The 25,488-nt window shown below is 38.0% G+C and overlaps 1 protein-coding gene across 4 annotated transcripts in view; it reads left to right on the top strand.

The window, feature by feature from the left end:
• The window catches only part of B3GALT1 (beta-1,3-galactosyltransferase 1), a 411,692-nt gene that overhangs the window by 296,673 nt on the left and 89,531 nt on the right, over positions 1-25,488 (top strand). For all 4 annotated transcript variants that reach the window (XR_015746520.1, XM_087949791.1, XM_087949792.1 and 1 more), the window contains one exon: positions 11,499-11,607. The gene's annotated coding sequence lies outside the window, so the exon portion shown is untranslated. The remainder of the gene's footprint in view (positions 1-11,498; positions 11,608-25,488) is intronic.

Raw genomic sequence — 25,488 nt, 5'->3', positions numbered from 1 at the left:
TCCAAGAAGCTTCTTCAGCTCTGAGCTCAGTTGCCTCTTGAAAAAAACACCTTTGGGACAACCATGACCTGGATAACTGAGAATCTCCATAGCACAGACACTAAATAATAGTTGCAATAACTTTGTAGGTGATGAAAAATTTGCAGTATCACCAGAACATCCCCTGGTCTTGATTTGGAACTAGGCAAGTAGATCCCATCCATGTGTACTTGCGCTGTCCCAGCCAGTCTATGGGAATTGGATAGTTCCTTAAGAATTAGGAGCTGCCCCCTTAAGGGAATGCATCTTGGTAAATGTAGTTAAAGGTATCCTGGGAAATGTAGTCCATGTCACGTAACCACATCTGTAATCCTGATTGGTCACTAGTTTGACCCTCGATGGGTTGGGGGAGTTTTCCTCATTCTTTGTCTGAACTCTCTTACTCATGGCAGCTTCTTTCTATCTCTACGAGATGGGTTAGGAGATAACCATCTTTTACTACAAGGCAGATATACAAAGGGATTGGTCATTAAAGAAGAACTTCATCACAATCGTGAGTTATGAGGATACCTGATGAACCAATAAATGTTCTTTGTTATGGACGTCTTGTTGAGTTATCTATCTGCATCTGTACAGCTTCAAATCCACCTCTGTACAAGATACAGAAAAGTACTAAATCAGCCACAAGATCTGTAGGTCACTGTGCTAGTTCTGAAACCAGTGGAGAGGATCAGAAATGCCAACACGGGCCTCTCATGCACCACTGGTTTTACCTCCTTATAATTCTGCTCATATATTGTGTCAATTAAAATGTTCATAAAACTGATCTAGTTTGCAAGGCTTACTTAGGAATAAAAGAACACTATTATTAGCAATGGAAAAATCACTAATGGGCTTGTTATAGACACTGATTGCATTTGGAAGCACATTTGGATATTTATCAATTTCTTATAGATCATCTCATTGAAAATTAATCAGTCAACATATGATTAAACACCAAGAAAGAAAAAGAGACAGAGGAGAGGAGAAAATTTGGTAATTAAAGTCTGGTAATTAAAATGTAAACCTGCTTCCTACTAAATATAAACCCAGTTTCCTAATGAATCATCATGAGTTATTATGAAGATTTCCTTTACAAAGAATTCTCCTGTGGGTCTTTTGTTCTTGGTTTTTCTCTTGTTATTTTGGGGTTCTATTTCAGATTGCCAACCATTTTCAAACAATTATTAATCTCCCAAAATGCTGAGAAAAAGAAAAAAAATCTAGACTAACCTTTCTTTATCTAGTGACCTGTAGACTTGTTGGATTACAATCCCCATCAACCTGAGCTAAAATAGGGAATAATTGGACACTGTCAGTAGTTCATTAGAATCATAGTTTAATCCAGCTAGGAGGAGAAGCCTCATTGAGATTAGGTGTGGGACATCTTAAGCCTGAGGAGGGTAGGTAGAGTGAAGAAAATAGTGGAAGGCACAAGTATGCTATATATAGTCTTAAAATGTTACTCTCTTCTCATCACCATGCTATAGAAGCTGGCAGGAATCCAGCCATAATTTGATGAGCTCTGCTTCTCTTAAAATCAGTGAGACTTCGAGCATGGCAAAGTTCCTGTTGCATCTTAAATGTATTTAGCAATTGGCTAATTTGGGTTGAATAGCCTATGTGGTCTCAGTATCATATGCAATGTTGGGTTCCCTTGATTGCTGCAAATGGAGGGCATCCTTTCCTAGCATGCTGATGAAGAGCATACATAAAACCTGCAGAGGTAAATTTGAAAGAAAGCGTATCCCAGATTAAGATAAAAATACACATACTACAAAATTCAGCTCATTTTTACCTTTGTGAATTTCTCAACCCACTTTATGGCCCTCGTCGCCTCCAAAATTGTGAAGTGTGGCTCTTGACCCACAAAACATTTCTGATGAATACTTTTTCATTGGCTCCCTTTTTTTTTTAGCCAAAGGAGACTCTGGAGCATATTGGAAGTATGAAGTAAAACTCTCAGAAGTAAAACTCTTCCTCTAGGCATTCATTTTAAAAGGTTCAATAGATTCCAATTTGTTCTAATCCAGCAATCTTAAACTGCTTCAATAGAAAAACCCCAGTAAGGTAGAATGTTTACTGTTAGAGAACCCTATCATGCATGTGGAAAACTAGTCATGTTTTCAATTTGTTTGTAGGCCTTCAAAAGAACCATTTTTGGACCACTGCAGTGCCCTCCCAAGGGTGGACCTTCATTTGCTAGATATGAAGCCTCTTTATATGATCCAGGCTCAAATATGTTCTTATTCATAGAAACACAGTGAACATCTTTAGGCTATTCCCTGTTTTTTAGTTCAACCTCACAAAGTTGTTGTGAGACAAATGTGAAGAACCAAAAGCTTTGCATTCCATCTTGCACTCCTGGAAAAAAAGATAACATATATATCAAATAAAGAAACAGTTTGTCTTCATTGTCATTTGTTAACCATTATCCATGGTGTAACTTCATGCATGTACCAAGTCATCATGTCTTGTTCCACAAATTGTATGGCGTGTGAACCCAGCCATATTATACTTTTTCATTTTGATGGAGAAGCTCTAACGCAATTTTCAGCTTTCCCCAAATCATTTCTATAAATAGGGTAAGATTTAAAAACCGTTTGCCATGAGGCAGTTGATGAAATCCTGTTTTAGATTTTAAGAAATGAAGTAAAGACATTAGAAAAGACCATTAGGATACCATGATGTTGATAGAGATTAATAGAAAATTGTAGATATGGAAATAGGTTTAAATGAGTAACAGAGGCTCCGTTACTCATTTACACCTATATGGAGTAGTATTTAGTACAGGTCCTTTAGCAAGATCCCTTTCAACTCTCTTATTCTGTTAAGATAACAAATAATGATAGAGATGAAATGTAGAGACCACACAAAATGAAGAAAATTGCCTCATATATACTTACCTGCATTATCCTAAAGAATGTTGTATGATACTGAGCTCATTGGGGATTTCAATCAACATAATCCAGATAGCCTTCTAAACTTTTAATTGTCTCATCTAGAGCCTTAAAAATTCATATTTTAAAAGTACTATAAATTAGAACTTGTTCAATTAATAATATCAATTTTTAACTAAAGAAATTGTTGCAGAGCAAGCTGGGGGGGAGGGCTATAAATACTTGGAATTGCAAAGGATCAGCTGAGATCTCAGCAAAATATCTGGCCCTGTGCATAATTCCACTAAAATCCCATATAGGTATGTGTGGCCAATTCTTTGCTTTTTAGAAACAGACTTAGAAAAGCCATTGGACTACCTGAATCTTACATTTCCACCACCACACACACACACACACACACACACACATATTAATAGCATTGATTCATCTAGTTTCTCCGGCGGCTTACTCCTGAAAAAAAGAAAATTGAAATCCATTAGATACAAATCAGTTCTCTCCTTTTCTCCTCAGGTTTTTCACAAAGCCCATTAATTTTAAACCATTCACTGGGCCTTTTTCATCCTTATCCTTCATCTATGACGATGATGATAGGAGGATGAGGAGGATGAGGATGATAGACATTCTCACATGTGATCTCTAGATCTATAGCCAATTTTCATACCCCTCTAACTCAGGAGTGTCAAACTCGATTTCACTGAGGGCTGCATCAGGGTTGTGTTTGACCTTGGGGGGAAGGGTGTGTGGCCAGAATGGGCACGGCCACCTTTATGTTACTCTTCTCAGGGGCACCTGTGGTGGCCAAGTGCTCTGCCAGAAAAAAACAGGCTCCTAAGCTCCTTTTTCAGCTGCACCACTGTGCAGAGCCCCCCTGAGCTCCATTTTCGCTGGCAGAGGGCTGCAGAAGGCACCATGCGCCGGTCCTTTACTGTTTCCAGGGTGGCCCCGTGGGCCAGATCTAAGCACCCAGGAGCCAGATCTGGCCTGCGGGCCTTGAGTTGTTCAGGATGAATTTTGACTTCAGTTTGGGGGCGGGGGGGCGGGGATAAAGTATGTTTCTTTTTACCTGATTGCCATTTTATTGGATTTTAATTTTAATTAAAGTTAACTGTATTTCTAGTCATTGTCTTCTTTCATTTGACTCTTAATACAATCTTAAATGCATCTCACACATAGAGTGCGATCATTTTCAAACACTACTTGTACATCTCTCTCAGGCAGAAAAGGAGAAATTCTGTTAGGACATAAAATCCTGGTTGGTGATGAGAAAGTGATTTAATTTAGCTGTAGGTTGGAAAGTAGCCAGAGATGAATTCCTACATCGTTCATTTCAGGAAAGATAAAAGTACCAAGATGGGTTCCTAATTAATATTCAATGCATCTGAAAAATTGATATGCAATATTGTATTCAGAGAATTCCTGGTGGGTAGGGGCGAATATCTCAGGTAAATAGCATTCAGTATAGGGGAAACATCTGGAACTGCTGGTTTCTTGGTTGTTTTATTTTATTTTATTTATTTATTTGATTTGCCAATTGTTTACAAGATAATAAGTATAAGTGTATACATAGTTGTGAATACATGAAATGGGTACATATAAGAAAAATAAAAGAATAAGAGAAACAATAGGACAGGGACGGTAGGCACGTTGGTGCGCTTATGCACGCCCCTACAGACCTCTTAGGAAAGGGGTGAGGTCAATAGTAGACAGCCTAAGGTTAAAGTTTTTGGGGTTTGGGGAAGAAACTACAGAGTCGGGTAGAGTATTCCAGACATTGACCACTCTATTGCTGAAGTCGTATTTCCTGCAATCAAGTTTGGTGCGGTTTACTTTGAGTTTGTATCTATTGTGTGCTCTTGTGTTGTTATGGTTGAAGCTGAGGTATTCATTGACAGGTAGGACATTGCAATGTATGATTTTATATACCATGCTTAAGTCAGACCGAAGACGGCGTAATTCAAGGTTTTCTAGTTCTAGAATTTCAAGTCTGGTGGCATAAGGTATTCTACAACGAGTAGAAGAGTGGAGAACTCTTCTTGTGAAATATTTCTGGACTTTCTCAATTGTGCTAATATCAGATACGTAATGAGGGTTCCAGACTGATGAACTGTATTCGAGTATTGGTCTAGCAATGTTTTGTATGCTCTGGTTAGTAGTGTGATATTACCAGAGAAAAAGCTACGTAGGATTAGGTTAACAACTCTTAATGCCTTTTTGGCTATGTAGTTGCAGTGGGCTCTAGCACTTAGATCATTAGAGGTGAGTATTCCAAGGTCCTTTACAGAGCTTGGGTCATCAACAAGATCTTGACTATTCAGCTTGTATTTTATTTTCTGATTTTTTTGCCAATATGTAAGACAGAGCATTTATTTGTTGAGATTTGAAGTTGCCATTTGTTTGACCATTCAGATACATAGTCAAGATCTTTTTGTAGGGTAGCAGTATTGTCTGTGGTATTGAACAGCTTTACATCATCAGCGAAGAGAACGCAATTGCTCTTAATATGATCACAGAGGTCGTTTATGTAGAGTATGAAGAGAGTTGGTCCTAGAACACTGCCCTGGGGGACACCACTATTGACAGGTACTGGATTTGATAGGACGCTCCCGATTTTGACCATTTGTTGTCTGTTTGACAAGAATGCTTCTATCCAGTTATTCAGTTGTCCAGAGATACCATAGGATTTTATTTTTAGGAGTAGTTTGTCGTGTACCACTGAATCAAAGGCTTTACAGAAGTCTATGTAGATTGCGTCTATTGCTTTGCCCTGGTCGAGTTGTGTCGTCCATATGTTTTTGCAGTGTAAGAGTTGCAGATTACAGGATAGTTTTTTCTGAAACCAAATTGTTTATTGGAGAGTAGGTTGTTTGTCTCTAAGTGGAGGATGATGGATTGGTTAATAATTGATTCCATGACTTTACAGGTGATGCAGCATAAGGAGATTGGCCTGTAATTTTCAACTAGGCTTGGGTCTCCTTTTTTGAAGATGGGGATGACTGTGGCTTGTGACCATAGGTTAGGCAAGGAGCTGGTCCTGAAAGATTTTTCAAAGATTATGCTTAGAGGTTTGGCTATGGCAGTGGATAGCTTTCTTAAGAAGTAGGCACATATTCCATCCGGTCCAATAGATAGAGATGGTTTTAGATTGCGTAGTGATTTTTCAACATTGTCTTCTGTGAAATCGATATGTATTAGATCATTGTTGTTATCTGTGGTACGGCTAGGAAATACTGGGCATGATCCATTGCTGTTTACAAATACTGAGCCGAAGAATGTGTTAAAGATGTTGGCTTTAATGGTGTCGTCGTTGCAGTCTTTACCATCAGGTCCTATCAAGGGAGGGATGGACCTTGAGTCTTTTAGTTTGTTGTTTACAAAATTGTAAAAAGCACGGGTGGAATTGGTGCTTAGAAGGTTTTCCTCTTGTTTAATGTGATAATTGGTGCATTCGGTCTTTATCTGGTGGCATAAATTTTTGTATCGGTTTTTGAAATTGGCAACGTGACGAGATTTGTTTTTCCGCCAGAGTGATCTCTTTTTGGATTGAAGTTTCCTTATTGATATGGGTAATCTGCTTTTTTGTTTTGTTTTGGGAGTTGTTGTTGGAACATATAGTTTGATGACTCTTTTGACTTCAAGTAAAAATATGTTGTAATGGTCTTCAACGGTATTGCATCCAGTGAATAGAGATTGCCAATCAAGGGATGAGAGATCGTTGTCTATAAGATCATAGTTGCCTTTTTGAAGTTACAATTGGGGATTACATCATTGTGGTGATTTTTGTGTGGACGTATGTTGAGACAAAAGTCAATCATATTGTGGTCACTACTGGAAAAGGGTTCTTTAGTTTGTATTCCGTAAATTAAATTCAAACTGTTGCAGAAGATGAGATCAAGGCAGTTGTTTAGTCTAGTGTTGTTGGTTACTAGTTGTTCCAGTCCCAGATTTGTAATAGCATTGTAGAAGGTTGTGTGTATGATTTCAGTTGTACAATCATTTAGGGTCCAGTCAATACGAGGTAGATTGAAATCACCAAGAAGGATAAAAGGGTATGGGCAGGATGCAGCCCATGTTAGTAATGTATTTAGTATGTTTACATGTTCGATGTCATAATCAGGTGCTTATTAACATAGTAAGAATCGAATTGTGATATTTAAGGATAGTTCACAGATGATGGTTTCAGGAAGGGCAAGCTCCTGGGTAACTTGGATATTTTTAGATGTAAGGATTTTTATAGAATATAGCAACACCACCTCCTCGTCGATTTTCACGATCTGATCGGTAAACATGATAGTCTCTTACTGTGGTAATGGAGTCGGGAGAGATGCATTGAGCCATGTTTCACAGACAAATATAATGTCGAAGTTAGCCATATTTAGGAGGAAGAGAAATTCAGGTATTTTATTCACGAGGCTTCTTGCATTGAGTAGTTTGCATTTAAGGCCGGCAGTAGTTGGAATTGAGGTAGTTGGGGGCGTGCCTAGTCTTGGGTGATGGTGGATGGGTTGAGGTAGGGTTGTGGTTGAGGGTAAAAGCTGAGTATTGGGTTGCGTGGCTTACTTTTGATAGTCAGCATGGTAGTCAATGTACAGGTCCTTCTCTCCATTGTCTAGACGGTTTTTGAGTTCGATGCGGAGTACACGGGAGCGGGCACGTTGCTGTATGGTTAGGTCAGGGTGGCAACGGAGGTTCTTATGGTTGGTGTTGGTTTTGGCGAGTGAGTTTATAGTATAAATGAATTTACGTTTGCTTGATTCATTTTTGCAAATGACCCTGCACAAGCGTGGGGCCACAGAGCCGTCTCTATTTTTGAGCTCTCGGTCGATGCGGGAAATGTCAAGTATTTCATCAGCGGAGATGGTTGATGCTTGATAATCTCTGATGATGTTTCGGACAGTTGTGATGTCATCATTGACATTGATGTCTTCTAGACCAAATAAGATGGCGTTTGGATGTTTCCGTTCACGCTCAACGGCTTCTCTGATGAGGATTGGGATATCAATATTTGTCTGGGTTGTGTTTATTTGTGGATTGGGTTTTGGATTGGATTGTGGTTGTTGGGTAGAGATGTGGTTTGTAGCAGAAATAAATGCTATGATGCCTCCATCAATGCTTCATGACAAATCAGAATACGATATTCTGCTTCATCAGTATCTTCCATTTGCTGAGGTAGCAGAATGGAATAGTATTTGGCCTTTTTAAAAAAAAATCTGCATATTTCTGCATCTCTTTGCTCCTGAATATTACCTCAGCCTCACACAGATCCTGCAGATAAATAAAGGGAGGCTGGGTGAACAAATAATGGCTACATTTTGTCCTTGTTTCATTTGATTCATCAGAAAACCATCCAATAGGTGATGTACCAGTCTGTAAAATCAATCCCCTCTCAATCAATTCAATTACAGGAGTAAGTAGAAACTGTATTAAAGATGGCTGATTTGAGTCAGCCCTGCTGTATATAAATCCAACAAACCTTGATACTCCTCATCAGAGTGTTCTCACTACCCATATTCCTCACTCAAAATAAATTTCCAGAGACCTCTGTTAAATAGTCATTGATGTCTTTCAGTCTGGAAGGGGTTATAAAACATTTTCTAAACTTCTGCAGCTTCACCCATCCACACAGACAGCCATAGATCTGCAGTCCTCTTTTGCCTTGGCTATATCGACATTAAAGCATTGGATAAAAATGGAAATCCAAAGAAAATGGCAAGGCAAAAATCATGGATCGCTATCAAGAAAACTGATGTTCATCTCAAGCAATTGGGAAAGCAACTGGATGGTCCATCAGAATTTGGGGAAATATTCTATACATAGACAATATATTGGGGCTATATCGTGTCATTATATCCAGGGAAAACCAAGCAAGAGATTCCACAATAGAAAATCCACTGTCAGGGATAATATTATGCCTTGGAGATGATTTGCTGTTTTAGGACCTGAACAACTTTATCTCCTTAAAGGAAACACCAAGAAGAAATTCAGAAGTTTGGAATAGCCAAGTCAGAACCCAGAACCAAACCCTACAAAAATAGTGTGTCAGTTCCTGAACAGTTATTATTATTTTTGGTCAGCCACAGTCAGCCAGATGTTTTGACTGGATTGGGTCCAAAGATCCCGGATAGGCTGATGTTGTTTAATAATATTAAAGTTATCATCTCAGAATGTAAGCTATTTCAAGTAAAACTGTCTTTTGCAATTTACTGGTGGTGATTTTGTCAGCGCCGATGCTCTTCAAGCGGTGCTTGAGATGTTTTGGAATTGCATCCAAGGCGCCTATTAATACTGGTTGGTAATAGCAATAGTAATACTTCGCTTTCTTTTGCCACAGTTCTTCCACTTGTATTTGCAGGTCTTTATATTTTGTGATTGTCTCCAGTTCTTTTCCTTGTGTTCTTCTGTCTCCAGATATTAACGATGTCTTCGCAAGACTGTTTTGTCTTTATTGACAATTGTTAAGTCTGATGTGTTATGTGGCAGGTGCCTGTCTTTTTGAATTCTAAAGCACCCATTGTGGCTTCTTCATTTTCTATTACTTTGTCTGTTTCACGGTCCCACGCGGTTCTTGTTTGCAGGTATTTCTTGCAGATATTCCAGTGCCCCATTGTTGCTACTTTGTTGTTTGTGATCAAGCTGTATGATTTTGCAGCAGCTAACTGGGTGCTCCACTTACTACTATTATTATTTGCTGCTTTTGTTAGATGTCTATCTTCTCTATCTGTATATACATCTATCATCTATTGTTGTGGTTCGCTGGCAGCAGGTGCAGACGGCAGAGGTCTCTGACAGAGAGGATGAAAGGGAACTTCAGGGAGCCTGGCGAGGACTTGGACAAGGGTCCTGCATCTGATGCAGGGATGAGGCCAGGACTATCGGAGAGTGGGGTGCTGCCTTTGGAGCTTTTGGAGTCTGGCAGCAGTGAAGCAGAGGACCCCGGGGAGCCTGTGCCCAGTGCACGTGTGCGCAGGGCTGCTCAAAGGAGAGAGCAGCTGAAGCAGCAAGGGCGACTTGGGAGTAAGGCTGGAAGGTGATTGCCTCTCCCATAAGGGATAAAAACCAGCCCTCGGGGATGTGCTCTTTGCAGGAAGCAAAGAAGTTCTTTAGACTCTGAGTCCTCGTTGAAGCCCTGCAAACTCGTTTGTTTTTGAAAGTTCTGTTGGTTAATATTTATCAGTAATTAGACTTCTGTTCTTGGCAGCCTTTTGCAACCTTCAAAGGGCTTGCTTTTAACTCAGACAATTCAATTTAAATGACTCTTGGCTGGGAATGCAAAAAAAAGGTTTGCTTTATACACAGTTTGTGTTTGTTTAATTTGAACAAGGCTTGGGTCAGAACATCTATCTCATCGACTGAAGGCTACATAAGTACTTTATCTAATGTTCCCACCTTCTGTTTTTCCCATAGCAACAACACTGTGAGGTGGGTTGGGCTAAGAGAATATGAACAGCTGAATTCACTGCCACAGCCTCCTAGTTTGTAGACCAGCACCACCATTATACCAAACTGGTTCAAATTTATTTATTCTGGAAAATCTTAGTTGAAGCAGATCTCCATGGAATAGTGGACCAAATTCTTATATAGAATATAAGAAACTGCACACCAGTTTCAAGAAGTGTCTGCTGTCTTTTGAGAAGATGGAATTCTCTGAGTCTTTTTCTTTGGAAGTTGTTACCTGGAATGCTGACATCTGCTATTACAAATGGAAATATCTATGCTGCCTTTGTATAGCAGTAGGAATCACGTAAAACTCTGATAATATTTTGCAACAAAGATAGATAAAAATTCCAAAAACTCCAAAGGAACACATATTATTAAATTAAAGGTCTACTACAAGCGGTTGCTCATGGATCCTATAGTACAGATAGCTAAAAATTCTCCATAGAAAATGCATACATTGGTGACAAATTTCAGCCAAAAACCAGTTGGTTCACATTCAGTTTTACCCAATTAATGATATGTTTTGTTCTTGAAGTAGGAGAGTCTGCTGTAATCCATCAGTTGATTGGCTGTGTAGATTCAGACTCTGATATAGGTCAGATAGAAAACACCATTTTTAAAGCATTCAGAGAAAATCAGATAATGCAGGATCAGATGTCCAAATTCATAAGAAGAACTTTGTGTCACTCAGTGCCTTCTACTATAGCGGATTTACATTCCATTGCCTATGCATTAAAATCATTAAAATGGTATATGCACTATACTGTATTTGTATTTCAATTTTAATTCTACAATATTAGCAAAACACAGAGGCAACCAAAAGGGTTTCAGCCTCAGTCCCATCCTTTTGGTTTTGCTCCATCTGTCATCCCTTGTCCTGACTATTTTTGGGTTTGGTTTGGTTATCTTTTTTTCTCAGGCTTTTCATCTTTGGTTTATTATTTCTTGTTTCTTCTCTAGATTCTGAAGCCCTTTAGGGGTAATCAACATTATCGCCTGTGTGAATGGAATAAAAAACCCAAATGTAACTTCAGTATAAGCTCCCTACATACTGTTTTGAAAAGGACTTCTCAAAATAAACACTGTTCTAAAGTTTTAATATTGTTGTCTTGTAAAACAATTAAAAAAAATCTCTTCTAATTTCAGACTATGTACTTCTGAACAAAACACTCTGCTGGAGATTATCATTTAATCTGTGGTTGAATCCATATGGCGGATCTGTGAAGAAATTTGGCCTGATCCTGCTATCGGTATGGTAAGTGGTATTACACAACAATATAAACTAATGTATTGACCAAAACTGTGATTAAAATTCTGTGCATTATCAGATCGGTAATCCCATGAATGAGTACTTTGGCTGTGAGGGGACATACTGTTAAGTAGCCATCTGTAGGATTGCAATTATGTGAATGCATTCTGAACCAAGGATTTTTTTTAGCTGTAAAACAGATGCTTGCAGTGTGTGTGTGTGTGTGTGTGTGTGTGTGTGTGTGTGTTTAAAAGAAGATAAAAACAAATACAAAATAAAAGAGTGAGAGGAGTGAAGAGAAAAAGAAGACAAAAATGCAAAAGAAAAGATAAGAAGAAATAGAAAGAAGAAGCTTCTAAGTTTCATTGCAGGAAATACAAGTACAATTAAAATTATTTCTTACTTTGTGGTTACAAAAATCTCATTTTTTATTAACTAGATTTTTTTTCTAATTATCGAAACCATGAATCATGAGTTCATTTTTTTTTGTTTCAAGCAAAAAGTCTATAAGGAATTTCCAGACAGTTCTCAGTTGTAGGTATTGCCTTTTCTGTAATCGAAAAAGTCAGTCTAACCATCTCTTGAGTTCCATCATCTTCAGTTTTAAATCAGATAGACCCAATCCTCTTTTTAACTCTCCATCTTGTAATACCTTATGTTTAATTTGTGGTTTTTTTGTCCTGCCATACAAATATATGTGCAGTATATCTTTCTGCTATTGTTTAAATGGCCCATCATTTGTGAAAACCCTGTTTCAGACAATTCAGCTATTGTCTGAAACAAAGATAAAATTTTCCTTAACACATCCAACTTAATCACAGAAATTTTCCCCAACAATGATAATAGTACTTTGATTAATCTTACTGTATCTTTTTTTTACTTCTTTCCACATCTTAACATAATTATTTTGAAACAGTACATGGTTCATAATTGTGATACCCAAATATACCTTCTTCTCAATCTAAAAACCCATTTTATTCATCAATTATTAAGCTACCCAGGTTCACTTTGCAGGCAAGATGGGTGGCAAAAAATGTAATAAATAAATAAACAAAATTTAATTAATAAATAAAGATGTATCATCTTGTATTTTCATATTTTTGCTACCATCTTTGTCTTTTGTTTGTTAATCTTGAAACCTGCTAATGTATCAAATTCTTTTCATTTACCCATTATTCATTCAATTCTCTTTAAAGGATCTTCCAGAACCAACACCAAATCACCTACAAAATCTCTTAATTTATGTGTCGCTTTTTAAAATCTTTACACTCACAATCCTCAGGTCTTGCCTTAAGTTTCTTTTCAGCACTTCAAGATCTAAAATAAACAAGAGAGAGGCAGTTCATCCTCAAGCAGTTATATCTCAAACTTGAGAGTCTATTTGGTCCAGACATCTTTCCTGGTTTACCCTTTTTATATGGTTTCCAGAACTTTCCTTATTGTTATATGTCCCTTCATAATTTGCCTTTGTTATTCTGTAATCCTTGGTAAATTTTGTTTTCTAATATACTGTACTAATTGCTATTCTCAAATGAATTATTTATGTACTTATCTACATACTTATTTATTTATTTATACTTCACATTTCTAAACCACCCATCTTCCTCATCTCTGGGGGTGCCCAATATAATATAACCAATCAATAAAACAATGAATTAAAATTAAAAATTAAATTAGAGTTAACATTTTTAAAAATTATCGAATAATGACAAACATCAAAAGGGGGAAAACCCTAAGATGGTCATTTAACATCAGATCATAAAGGTGGGAGGGCCCTCACCAGCCAGCCCAGCGGTGTCCTGGTCTTCTGTGCCCTCCACACAAGGCCACAGAGCCAAATTTTAAGACCTTTGCAGAAGGCCATAAGACTGGGGGTTTTCTTCACCTCTGGAGGCAGGATGGCAGCAGCAGCAGCAGAGAAGTCTCTCTTCCTAGACCTATATTGTGTCTTTCATGCAAATTAGAATACTACTGCTATTTTTTTTTAATATAACCATGTTATCCATTAATATAGTAGCTCCCTTTTGTAATTTCAATATTGGTTCCTTTTCTCTTTCTTTTCACAATTTACTTTATAAGCCAACCCTTTCCCCAGAATTTGTTTGCAAATTCTTTTTTCTTTGCTAAGTTCAATTTTATTTCTAATTCTTTTATTGCTCACATAGGATCACTGTTGCTGAAAAATCTTAATTTATTGAGAGATGCTTGTATTCCATGGGGAGTGCTTTAATAATTCTTCTTTCCATTTTAATCCAAAATATTTTGTATTTACTCTTGCCTCTTCCTCTTAGATTCAGGATTATGTTGATCAGGTAACTTTTAATAAAGCTTTTACTTGCATCCCAAACCATTATTATATTCATGCCTTTATTTAAATTATTTTTTTTTTTAAAAAACAAACCTCTTAATTTGTTTTTGCAGTCTTCAACAATTGCTTCTTTCCATTGCTTCATTTAATCTCCATCTAAAACAGGGGTGTCAAATTCACATCATCATGGCAGCATCACGTGGCGTATCAGGACTTTTTCCCACTTTGCTAAACCAGGCATGGGTGTGGCCAGCACATGACGCATCTGGCCCACAGGCCGTGAGTTTGACAGCCCTGATCTAAAAGATCTAGATTTCCTTTCCCTCCCTAGATTTCCCTCACAATAATCTGAAAAAGTCTTTGGCAAAATCTCTGTTTTAAGAGATTAGTAAAGATACCAGATTAGGCTAGTTTCTTTGACTAGCTTACTTCAAATTTATGCCAAAGTACTTTTGTCAAGAATGAAAATAGTAAAAAGAAAAAAAAGAGGAAATTAACTGTTCCTCTATATCTGTTTTTAAACTTTCTTATATCTTGTTTTTGTTAAACTTTTTGCAAAAAAAAAAAATTTTTTTTATTTTTAAATCCTTAAAGGCTGTTATTTATTTGTGTAATCTGAAAAAGTTTGAGGGTTATCTCACGATCTCCCTTGATACAAGAAGATTTCAGTCCTCTAATCAGTATTCTTGGCCATGATGTCTCTCCATTCCTATGGAGATATCAATTTACCAGAATTCCCCACTGAAAGCCAGAGATGGTTGAATTCTGTTCTTGATCATATTTAATCATTCTTATTTTATTTACTTTTGTGCTCTTGTTGGAAATGTTGTTATGAAACTATTTATATGGTACACATGAATCACAGACTTGATAAGTGTGTGTCTCCAGCTGAATTTAATGATGAAGTCATTTATAAAGTGGCATTTCATCTACATGATTATTAAAAGGATCTGACTCTTTTTAAAAAAAATTGTGGGTAGGCTTCCTGGAAATTAGTTATCTGTATCTTTTAAATGTTAGCGTCTCATCTTGGCTATTTTGTCCTTTATGATTGTGTTTAACAAGCTAACGTGGCTATAATTTCTACTTAAAGTTAGATGCTGAGCATGCAGGATTACATTTTCAATTATTCATAATTATGACTGGAATTTTCCCTGAAATACAATGGCATTAATTAAATTTATACTCAGCTAGAGTTACTTGAATTCCCATTCGAACTGATTATTTCTGCTGCAGGAAATAATGCACAAAAATTAAAAATTAGCATTTGACAAATTACCTGTGGTTAATTTCCAGTTTAGTCTCTCCCCAACATATTCCTGTCAAAGCCAGTATCAAGATCAGAGCAAAGTCATATCCCACTCAATGCATTTATTTATTAGACCTTAGCCTAGAACAAAATGGTTAACTGACAGATAAAATAGAGAAAAGCAGGCAGAGAAAAGGATGAGGAATAAGCAACCATTATCTTTATATCTGTCTGTTTTAAAGGGCCACTGGAAAGAATATTGTAGGCAATTAGCAGAGACGTTTCCAAAGGAATGAACTTTGGGTTATTCCAGCCTTAACCTCTTTATGTATGCAGCAGGATGGAGATGGAAAGTAACAGTGATCTCTTCTCTATTCTGCATTGTGAGGGATGCATTTTGGGAATGAGATGATGTATCTAACATTTAGTGATAAAGTACTAGCAGCAGAAAGCAGTAAGTTGCTCCCTGCTTTTGACATGAGAACAGACTGTTTGAGGAGGGTTGGACCTTCATTGGTGGAAGCTAGATGACTATCTGCTAGGAAAGATACAACAATTGCTTTCTGTACTGGGTTGGACTACATGACCTCCAGGAGCCGTGGTGGTACAGTGGTTAGAATGCAGTATTGCAGGGTGGCTCTGTCCACTGCCAAGAGTTCAATCCTGAATGGCTCAAGGTTGACTCAGTCTTCCATCCTTCTGAGTTGGTAAAACGAGGATCCAGATTGTTGGGAGCAATATGCTAACTTTGTAAGCCGCTTAGAGAGGTCTGTAAGGCACTAAAAAGTGGTATATAAGTCTAAGTGGATGAATAGTTATTTCCAACCCTTACACTTTATGGTTTTATAATTTTATGCTATAAATAGGAATTTTGTAAATATACAAACCTCCTTGCCCCCGTGTTTTCACTGTGATAGCCGTAAATGTGAAATGTTTCACCATGTCAATGACAGTGATATGGATATTTTTTTAAAGGTAAAAAGAAAAATAAAGTCTTTATGGGTACATTTTTGTATGCCTAAAGCACTTATCCATTTTATATATAACAAAAAGGTTCAAAATGGGTAACATTTTGTTGAATAATAAAATAAACTGAGGGAACGTTACATTTGTTAATGCAATGAGAGTCTGAAACATGGAAAAGGGGTTGTTTTTGGGTTTTTTGAGACAAGAAAATAGAAATGAATTTTTCACTATAGTTCTCTGTATGAAATTGATCTCTTTTTTCTACATATCTGTTGATACAACAGACTTGTATTTGAGTTTTAGAGTTTTGAATCTACCCCTTTAACCTCCTGTGCGCTCAAAATCTGTCATTGTTAATCTGGAGATTACTATTAGTTACAAAACTGGTCAGTCTTCAGCCCTCGACAGGAGCAAAGATGCCCTGTGGCAGTGGGGTTTTAGTGGGATGATTGTCTGGGAAAGGATGCTAGGTCTGATGTTCAAAGCTCATCCTGAAATTAGAAAGATACGGTACTACATGGTGACGCATAGAAAATATTTTGTGTGAATGTGCCCTCATGTGTTGAGAACTGGTATTTAACTTAACAAAGCCAATTATTGGAAACATGGCCTTAATGTGGTGTGGAAAATAGCTTCCTTCAGCAGGCATCAAATGTTTCTGTGAGTCTGGGTGCATATCTGTCTATCTGTCTGTGTTTGCCTGATGGAACAAACATAGTCTATTTAGTTTCTCGCAGTTGCTTTGAATGTATCTCTGAATACACCCATCACTACCTCAAGGAAGCATTCTGTCATTTATTTGGTGGGTATGGGTGAAATGCTAACTCTTTCTCAAATATTATTTGGGGGAAGAGAACATTTCCCAGATAGTCCCAATTTCCCACATTGAGTCCTGCAACATGGTTACAACTGCCTGCCTGCCCGCCTTTCTTCTTTCTTTCTTTCTTTCTTTCTTTCTTTCTTTCTTTCTTTCTTTCTTTCTTTCTTTCTTTCTTTCTTTCTTTCTTTCTTTCCTTCCTTCCTTCCTTCCTTCCTTCCTTCCTTCCTTCCTTCCTTCCTTCCTTCCTTCCTTCCTTCCTTCCTTCCTTTCTTTCTTTCTTTCTTTCTTTCTTTCTTTCTTTCTTTCTGTCTCTCCCTCTCCCTCCCTCCATCCCTCTCTCTCTCTCTCTCCCTATATTGTCTTGCGACCCTTCCATGTAAGGTTCCCCAAAGTGACCAGTATTGACCCCCAAGAGGCAATGGGTCTACAAATCATTCTTGACTTACAACTACAGTTGGGACTGGAACTTCCATCTCTAAGCAATGCATTTGTTAAATATGTTATTCCTGATTTTATGATCTTTTTGCCATAGCCGTTACGTGAATCACATAGTCATTAAGACGATCCAGCTTTCCCCATTGTCTTTGCTGGTCCGAAGCCCCATGAAAAGGTCTCAAATGCCAATCATGTGACCCTGGGACACTGCAGCTGTCATAAAAACACGCTGGTTGCCAAGTGCCTGAATTTTGATTATGTGATCATGGGGCACTTATAAGTGGGAATACCTAGGTCACTTCATTCAGTGCTGTTCTTGTTGTTCAGTTGTTAAATGAATTGTCGTAAATTGAGGACTACGTGTATCCAAGGGGTTGATATTATTATTATAAGAGCCAGGGTAGTGCAGTAGTTAGAATGCAGTATTGCAGGCCAATTCTGCTGACTGCCAGCAGTTCAGCAGTTCAATTCTAACCGACTCAGGGTTGACTCAGCTTTCCATCCTTCTGAGGTGGGTAAAATGAGGATCCAGATTGTTGGGAGCAATAGGCCTACTCTGTAAACTGTTTAGAGAGGGCTGTAAAGCACTGTAATGTGGTATATAAGTCTAAGTGTATTGCTATTGTTACTGTTTGTAGTACTATTAAAGTAGTATTTATTAAATTATTTCCATATCCTGAATGTTTGCGGGGAGGGTCAATCTGAAACTCAACCCATGAGCTGAAGCATTTGGCCATCCCTGCAATAGAGGAAGGCCAGACATAGCCATTAGAGGAAGGATATCCGGATAGCACATAACACAAGATTTTTTTCCCACCACTTCCCACCAGTAAGCCTTCCTAAATTCCTTGGGAACAAGGCAGCTGTGGTGCTCACTGGGCATCCGTGCATCTTAAAGAAAAAGGTTTAAACCACAGTAGAAAGTCAAAGCTGAAACGATCCCTCAAGTTCCCTCCCTTGACCCCCCATGAGTCTTCTTGACAACAAGATATGTATTTTCCATTACCTTCACCTGGGCTTTTTTTTTTTCCAAGTTCCCAATCTACCTTACAGATCTGGGATTTCCTAGTCGTCTCGCATCTGAGCACTAAGTTAGCGTTTAGTGTTTAGCGTTTCGGAGGTCAGTTAAGGTTGATGGTGCTGCCAGCTGCTATGATAAGGGCAAGGGTGGGGGAGAGAGGAAAACCTTCAAACCACTCATAAATGAAAATGAGATAAATAGCATTTCCTCTTCCCTGCCATGCCTGAAAATTTTACATTCCCGTTGTTTTTAAAAACACGATTAGAAAATAATTCCCTATTTTCAAAGGAGAAAATCTGTTTGCAGACTAAAGAGCCATGTTTTTTCCTATCTCGCCCAAGTGACCTTGCAACTCGCCATTCCACCCCTTCTCCCTGTGAGGTTGCCCTTGGCTGATTTACACAGCTTTATTCTCTTTGCCACAAAACACTCCTCTGTGGCAAAACACAGAGGAGAGAGAAGCCAGTCAAAGTGGTGCCTTCGTTATACCAAAAACCTTTTTTGGACATCTGCCGCAAGGTTCACCCGAAAGAAAAGGCTTCAGGATATCATTAATTGCCAGATGAACCACTATAAGGTTTTATCTGCTTATAGTAAAATACCTTTTCTCACATATATTCATTCCAAAGAGTAGACACAATAAGAAAACTGGATTCTAGCTGCTAAAATCACCTTTTGGAGTCTTAGGGATTTACATAGGATTTCTGACTGTCTTTATTTCCATTTTGCGCTGTACGACTTGATGAACCCCACCCTTGTATCCTTTAGCAGAACAATATGGAGTGTCTTCCATCACCAAAGGAAAGTGATTCCTTTGATAGTTGCTGCCATATTGCTGCATTGTTTCTGCTGAGCAGAAGAGAAACTTCGGAGCCTGTCCTGGTAAATCAGCAAACACACATCCAGGATAAAAGGTGTGTGTGGGGGGGATTATAGACAAAAATAAGAAGAGGCAGTAGCAGTAATGGTGGGTTTGTCAAAAGGAAATTGATTGCAACCGGAGAAGATAAATGAACCATTTGATTGGAACACCAGAAGGATAAAAGCACAAATCAACCAAAGTCTCCCAGAAGATTGATTGAGAGCCAGTGGACACAAGAATAACTTACAGAAGCTGTATTACAGCCCTCTGACTGGCTCTTTCTGCTTCTTTCAGAATGCTTTGCACTTGGCAGTCGTTGTATTCAGAGGAAGGAAAATCAGTTTCATGCTGCCTTTGCAGGCAGTTAGTTTTGAACGTTAGCTTTGATGCACAATTGCAGGTCTTCTTTTAGAAGTGCTATCACAGCTGAGCAAAATAAATGATAAACGAATAAGTGACTTGATGGCCAAATGATTTCGAAATGAATTTAGGTGTAAGGATGGGCAGATGTTGGTTATCTATGTTCCTTCTGCACATTTTCCAAACTGCAGACTTGTGTCCTTTTCAGCGATTTATAGAGACTACCATTTTATTTTATATACCTCTGCCTATAGCGGTGATGGTATCATTATCCATCTGTTGTATTCCAGTTCCTGATGGTTCTTCCGAAACACTGGAAAGGAATCTAGTGGAAGTGGAATTGGGCAGAAAGCAGAAAGAGCTCAAGGGTTCGTGTCAGTGCCAGGGCACACGGGTGAAGGACTCAGAAAATAAAAAGGAGAGCGTAAAGCAAGAACAGCTCTTATTCCTTTTGCCAGAGAGAAGGGAAACTGCATCCTCTATAGCCAACTAGGAAATGAGTTTCTCAGGCAGTGATGGTCTCGTCTTTAATATCCAAACGTAAACACATAAAAATGCAGGCTAGGACTGCTCTAATCAAAAAGGGCCAAGAAAATGGACTACAAGTTCCATTCATAAAGGTTGTTAAAGATAGAAACATGGTTAAGATATCCTTTGAGATCTTAAAATAGCTATTTCTCACCATCTGTGCATTGGTTTGAAAGCAAAAAAAATAAAAAGCTTCAGACCTTATGGAGGCAAGCATGGAGCATCAAACCTTAGCAATTTGCCATAGCATTCCCACAATCTACTAAGGAAGTTAACGGATCAATAAAAAATAAGATCAGTCTGGCAATATTTGTTCTTCACCCAGTCAGGCTTTCTGATAATAAATGCTTTGTTTCCAAGGAACTTTTTATGACCTGCTTTAGAATCTTCCCAGATATCAATGTTAAGCTGATCAGTAGCTTACTGAAGGTTTTTCTCCCCCTCCCTTTTTTTAAAGATACTTTCTTCAGTATTCTAGGACAGGGGTCTCCTTCTTTAGGAATTCTCGTCCATCTTGAACTCCTTATCCTGCCAAGAGACTCTATTTATCATTGCTTTGAGTTTATTAAAATCTATTACAATTCTAGGACAGGGGTCTCCAACCATGGCAACTTTATGACTTGTGAACTTCAATTCCCAGAATTCCTCAGCCAACATGTGCCAATTTTGTAAAGTTGCCAAGGTTGGAGACCCCTGTTCTAGTATACTGTTCATTTGCCCCTAACCACTTAAATTCTCTCAAAGTAAATAAGCTTTCCTTGGTGATTTCTTCCAAATTTGTTTTTAACAGGATTTTTAAACAGTATTAGAAGAAATAAACAGAATACAAAAGTACAACAAAATACTAATACAAGAAAATTAACAAATGATTAGATAGATAGATAGATAGATAGATAGATAGATAGATAGATAGATAGATAGATAGATAGATAGATATTCTTAAGTTTTCGCGGATATTTATATGTATGGTATTCAGCTTTGTTCAGGTATTTTCCCACATCATTATAGTTGTGCACACACCCCAAAATCAAATTCACCATGGAAACGGAAACGGAAACAGAAACAAACAAACAACTACCATTCCTAGATTTACTAATCTACAAAAAAACAGATGGCACACTAGGACACACCATATACCAGAAGAAAACATACACCAACCACTACCTCAACGCCCAATCCCACCACCACCCAGCACAGATAAACTCCATGGCCAAAATACTAATTGCCAGAACCAAACGCCTGGCAGACAAGACACACATAAAGACTGAACTATGCACCCTGACCAAAGTACTGAGAGCCAACGGCTTCCACAAAAGCAAAATCACAGGCCTGATCCACAAAAATACACTGAGGCATAATAGAGACCTAGAAGATGAGCAGACCTATGGAACAGCTATCCTGCCCCACATAAGAGGTACAACAGACAAAATCATTAAGATACTACACAGGCACCACATCAAGACTACCTTCAAAACAGACAGAAAAATAGCAGTCATTCTAAGCAACTCCAAAGATAAAATTGACCTGGAAAACCAAGGCATATATGAAGTCCCCTGTGCATCATGCCCTGCCACATACATCGGACAGACCAATAGAAGAATAAGTACCCACCTTGGTGAACACAAAAATGCAGTTAAAAAGCTGGAACACACTTCCTCACTAGTCCAACACATGAAAGCCACAGGTCATAGCATCAACTTCAATGGCACCAAAACCCTGGCCACTATAAAAAACCCTAGCTACAGAATTATCAGAGAAGCCATAGAGATTGAAAAATGACCTGAAAGCATGAATAGAAGAGATGACTCCACCAGACTGTCAATTATCTGGAAGCCTGCACTCACAAACAAAAAAATCTCCACACCACAAGCCAAGCAAACACCTGGGCACAAACAGACCCCCCCCAATACTTCCAGCCCAAACACACCCCAGCCAGCCACCCAGATGAAACCTAGCTTCCTAATAAATGATAGACGACCATTCACCTGAAGCCAAGCCATGCTGAAAGCCCCCAATACACGAAACACAGCTTGCCAGCTAATCAAGACAAAAAAACGCTACAAAACAGACAGAAGATATTAGAAACACCAATCAAGCAGAACACAGCAACTCCAAGACCAATAAACACAGACCAAGACTCCCAACCAATCAGGATGAAGAAAAAAACATTCTGGCACAGCAGTAGGCTAGCCCCAAATTTAAAACAGAAATGACTGCAAAAGCCTGACACACAGACGAACCCAATACACAAGCCTGATGATGGCAGATGAGATTCTGCCGAAATGTCGCTACAACTTTAAAAGCACAACTATAATGTCGTGGAAAAATACCCCAACAAAGCTGAATACAATATAGAAACAGAAGAAAAAGTCTCCTCCCTTCCCTCCCCAAATGAAGAAAATACCAATACTAAAATGTGATATTTTATCACTCTCAAGCCTGTCTTTTCATACTGCTCTTTGCAATTTTCTGGCAGGATATGTAATGTTTCATTGGAGAAGACTGAACCAAAACAAGAGTTAAATAGTTCTGCCTCTTCTTTCTTACTTGTTATCATTTTCTGTTCTTCACCTGGTGCTTAGTTCTTCATCTGTTTCATTTTTCTTTTATTTAAAATACGTCTTTTTTTCTTAAATATGTCCGAAGAACATATTTTCTTTAAAATGTCTAAAAAAGCTCTTTATGTTATTCTTAGTATCCTCCCCTAGCTTCAGCCCATTCTGGACTTTTCGTTTCCTGATACCATCTTCACAGCACTAGTCTACCTGTTGGCATTCATCTTTTGTGCCCTTTTTCATTTTGTCTTTTTGTTTTGTTTTGTTTTGATATCTTCACTGATCTATTTGTATAGCTATATTGGGTTGTCGTTTTGTTTTCTTTGCTTTTCTCCTTGGCTTCCAGTTGTTCTTTTAATATCTCCTTCTTTAGGAATTCTCATCCATCTTGAGCTCCTTATCCTTTTAGCTTCTCCTGCCAAGGGACTCTATTTATCATTGCTTTGAGTTTATTAAAAACTGCTTTCCTCATATCCAAGACTTGTGTTTGACTATGCTGTTTTAGTTTCTTTTAAAATCATGAACTTCAAACATTTTTAATCGGCACTTTCCCCTAATGTTCCTGCTTCTCCTTCTTTTTGTCCAAGACGTTCCCACTGATGAATATCAACTCACAAATAGTTGATCCTCCTTGGGCTTTAATCCACTTATGAAGAAGAGAGCTGTCAGTGTGACAGCTCAAGAACTTTATGGAGAAAATGCCTGTTTTATCTTTCAATCACAATGACTTCATGTATGTTTTAATGATCCGTAATTTCTTTTTGGGAAGGCATTATCTAAATTTATTCTTGGGCATTACCTACATAACTACCGCTTATGATTTAATTTGTCCCTCCTCTTCTTTTAAACCAGACGCTTTTCACAGCATTGCAAGATTTTTTTTTTTTTTTCTGGATTTCTGAGCTGGAATGATCCTGTTTTCTTTCTGGGTTTTTTTTTTTTAACCAAAAAGTCACCTTCAGTTGATATAGTCTGGTAAAAGGTAGCCATCCTATCAGCTTTTCTTTGGTTCTCACATTAGTCAAGCACAAACTCTTGACTTAGAGGGGAAAAGGTTAATGGCAGTTCCTCATAGTTTCAATTAGTAACTACTTAGGATATGACCTTGTCACCTCTCATACCTTGAAATACAATTCATCAGAACCTAATAGCTTCTTGAGTCATTCTTCTCCCTTTTTTCTTCTTCTTGAACTCCTTACCTAATTCATTTTAGCTCTCCCCGTTGGCTTGGCCTCTGGAATCAAGCTGACTTATATTGCTCTTACAGTATCTGTTTACTCTGCAATTTGTTATCTGTACATTAAATCCATCAAGTTACTTTCATAACTTCAAGCCAAGGTCAGAACATCCAAAGGAGAGAAAAAATACTAAGAAATAATTTCCAGAGAAGCAAATCAAGTCAAGCGTCAGGGATTTTTGTAGGTAAGAGTTTGACTAGTTAAGAATATTTTCTGATATTTTACCCTCGAGATGATGGTCTTCTCAAGGATTGGGTGGAGAGGGATCCTTATGTATGTCACAGTCTCTACTGGGTACGTGGCAAAGAAAGCAGTTTGCTGCTAACATGGCATAGTAGGACCGGGAAATGCAAATCCTCCTAGTTGTTCTCCTTATCTGATTTGAGATAGGACCCCTTCAGGCCCTGACTTGGAGAAACTGTTAAAAGAAATTTTATTTTCCCTGAGACATCACCACTCCCATTTCTGGGTCTTGCCTGGTTCGCCATCAAGGTTTTTAACTTTAAAGGACAGGTTAGAGCTGTGAAAATTGAAAATCTTCTGCATTGTTCTCAAGTGAAAAAGTATCATCAGGTTGATCTTAATCTAGGTTAGCATCTACATTACTATGATCAAAATAAGTATGTTGGAGGAAAAAAAAGAAAAGTTTCCCTCAGTGTCTGCTAAGGAGTGTCAGTGTGTGTGTGTGTGTGTGTGTGTGTGTGTGTGTGTGTAAAAAATATTGCAGGAACTCAATGAAGTAATCAAGGACAGCTGGCAAAACTGTGATGCTCTCTAATATTTGGAGCTGTGTCCAAGATGGATCTGCCTAATTCAATGCATGCAGGTAACTTACTGAACCTTATTTATAACCTTATTCATTAAGCTACGATTATTTCCTAAGGATGTGAACAATATTCTTTCCAACCATAAAGCATCTTGCTCCAGAAGAAAGTTTATGTCTAAAGATAGGTCTTAAAGCTTAGAATGCAGGCTGACTCTGCCAACTGCCAGAAGTTCGATCCTGACTGGCTCAAGGTTGACTCAGCCTTCCATCCTTTCAAAGTTGGTAAAATGAGGTCCCAGATTGTTTGGGGCAATATGCTGGTATTTGTAAACTACTCAGAGAGTGCTGTAATTGCTATTGCTATTACTTCATAAAAAGAAAGAGAATTGGGGGCTGGGGAGAGATTTTACCATTCAATTTTCTTATGCATTGCAACCTTTTTGTTTTAGGGGTATTAAAGAAATGATTTTTTTTCTGAATTAATGCTGAATTAATAAGATCCTGGCAAAATATGGTTGTTCTATTCTGCAGAAAAAATATATGTTAAAAACAGTCACCTTGTAGTCCAAAACTTTTACTTTTAAACCTATTCCTATCATTTTTTTTTCCCTGAGAAATTATCACCTGGAAACTTGCTCACTTTATTCTTTCTTGATTGTCTGCCAGTGATTCTTCAACAGTCTTAAATATGATTTAAACTTAAATTACAACACAGTTTGTCCACAAAGAACAACAGAAGCAACACTCGGTAGGACGGGTGTGCGCATGTGTGTCTATGC

The sequence above is a fragment of the Notechis scutatus genome, chromosome 1, assembly GCF_049901735.1.
Source record: "Notechis scutatus isolate UNSWTSFEM ecotype Mainland chromosome 1, rNotScu1.2, whole genome shotgun sequence".
Taxonomy (NCBI): Eukaryota; Metazoa; Chordata; class Lepidosauria; order Squamata; family Elapidae; genus Notechis; species Notechis scutatus.
Note: the sequence above shows the minus strand (reverse complement) of the source record. Positions and strands in the feature narration are given on the sequence as shown.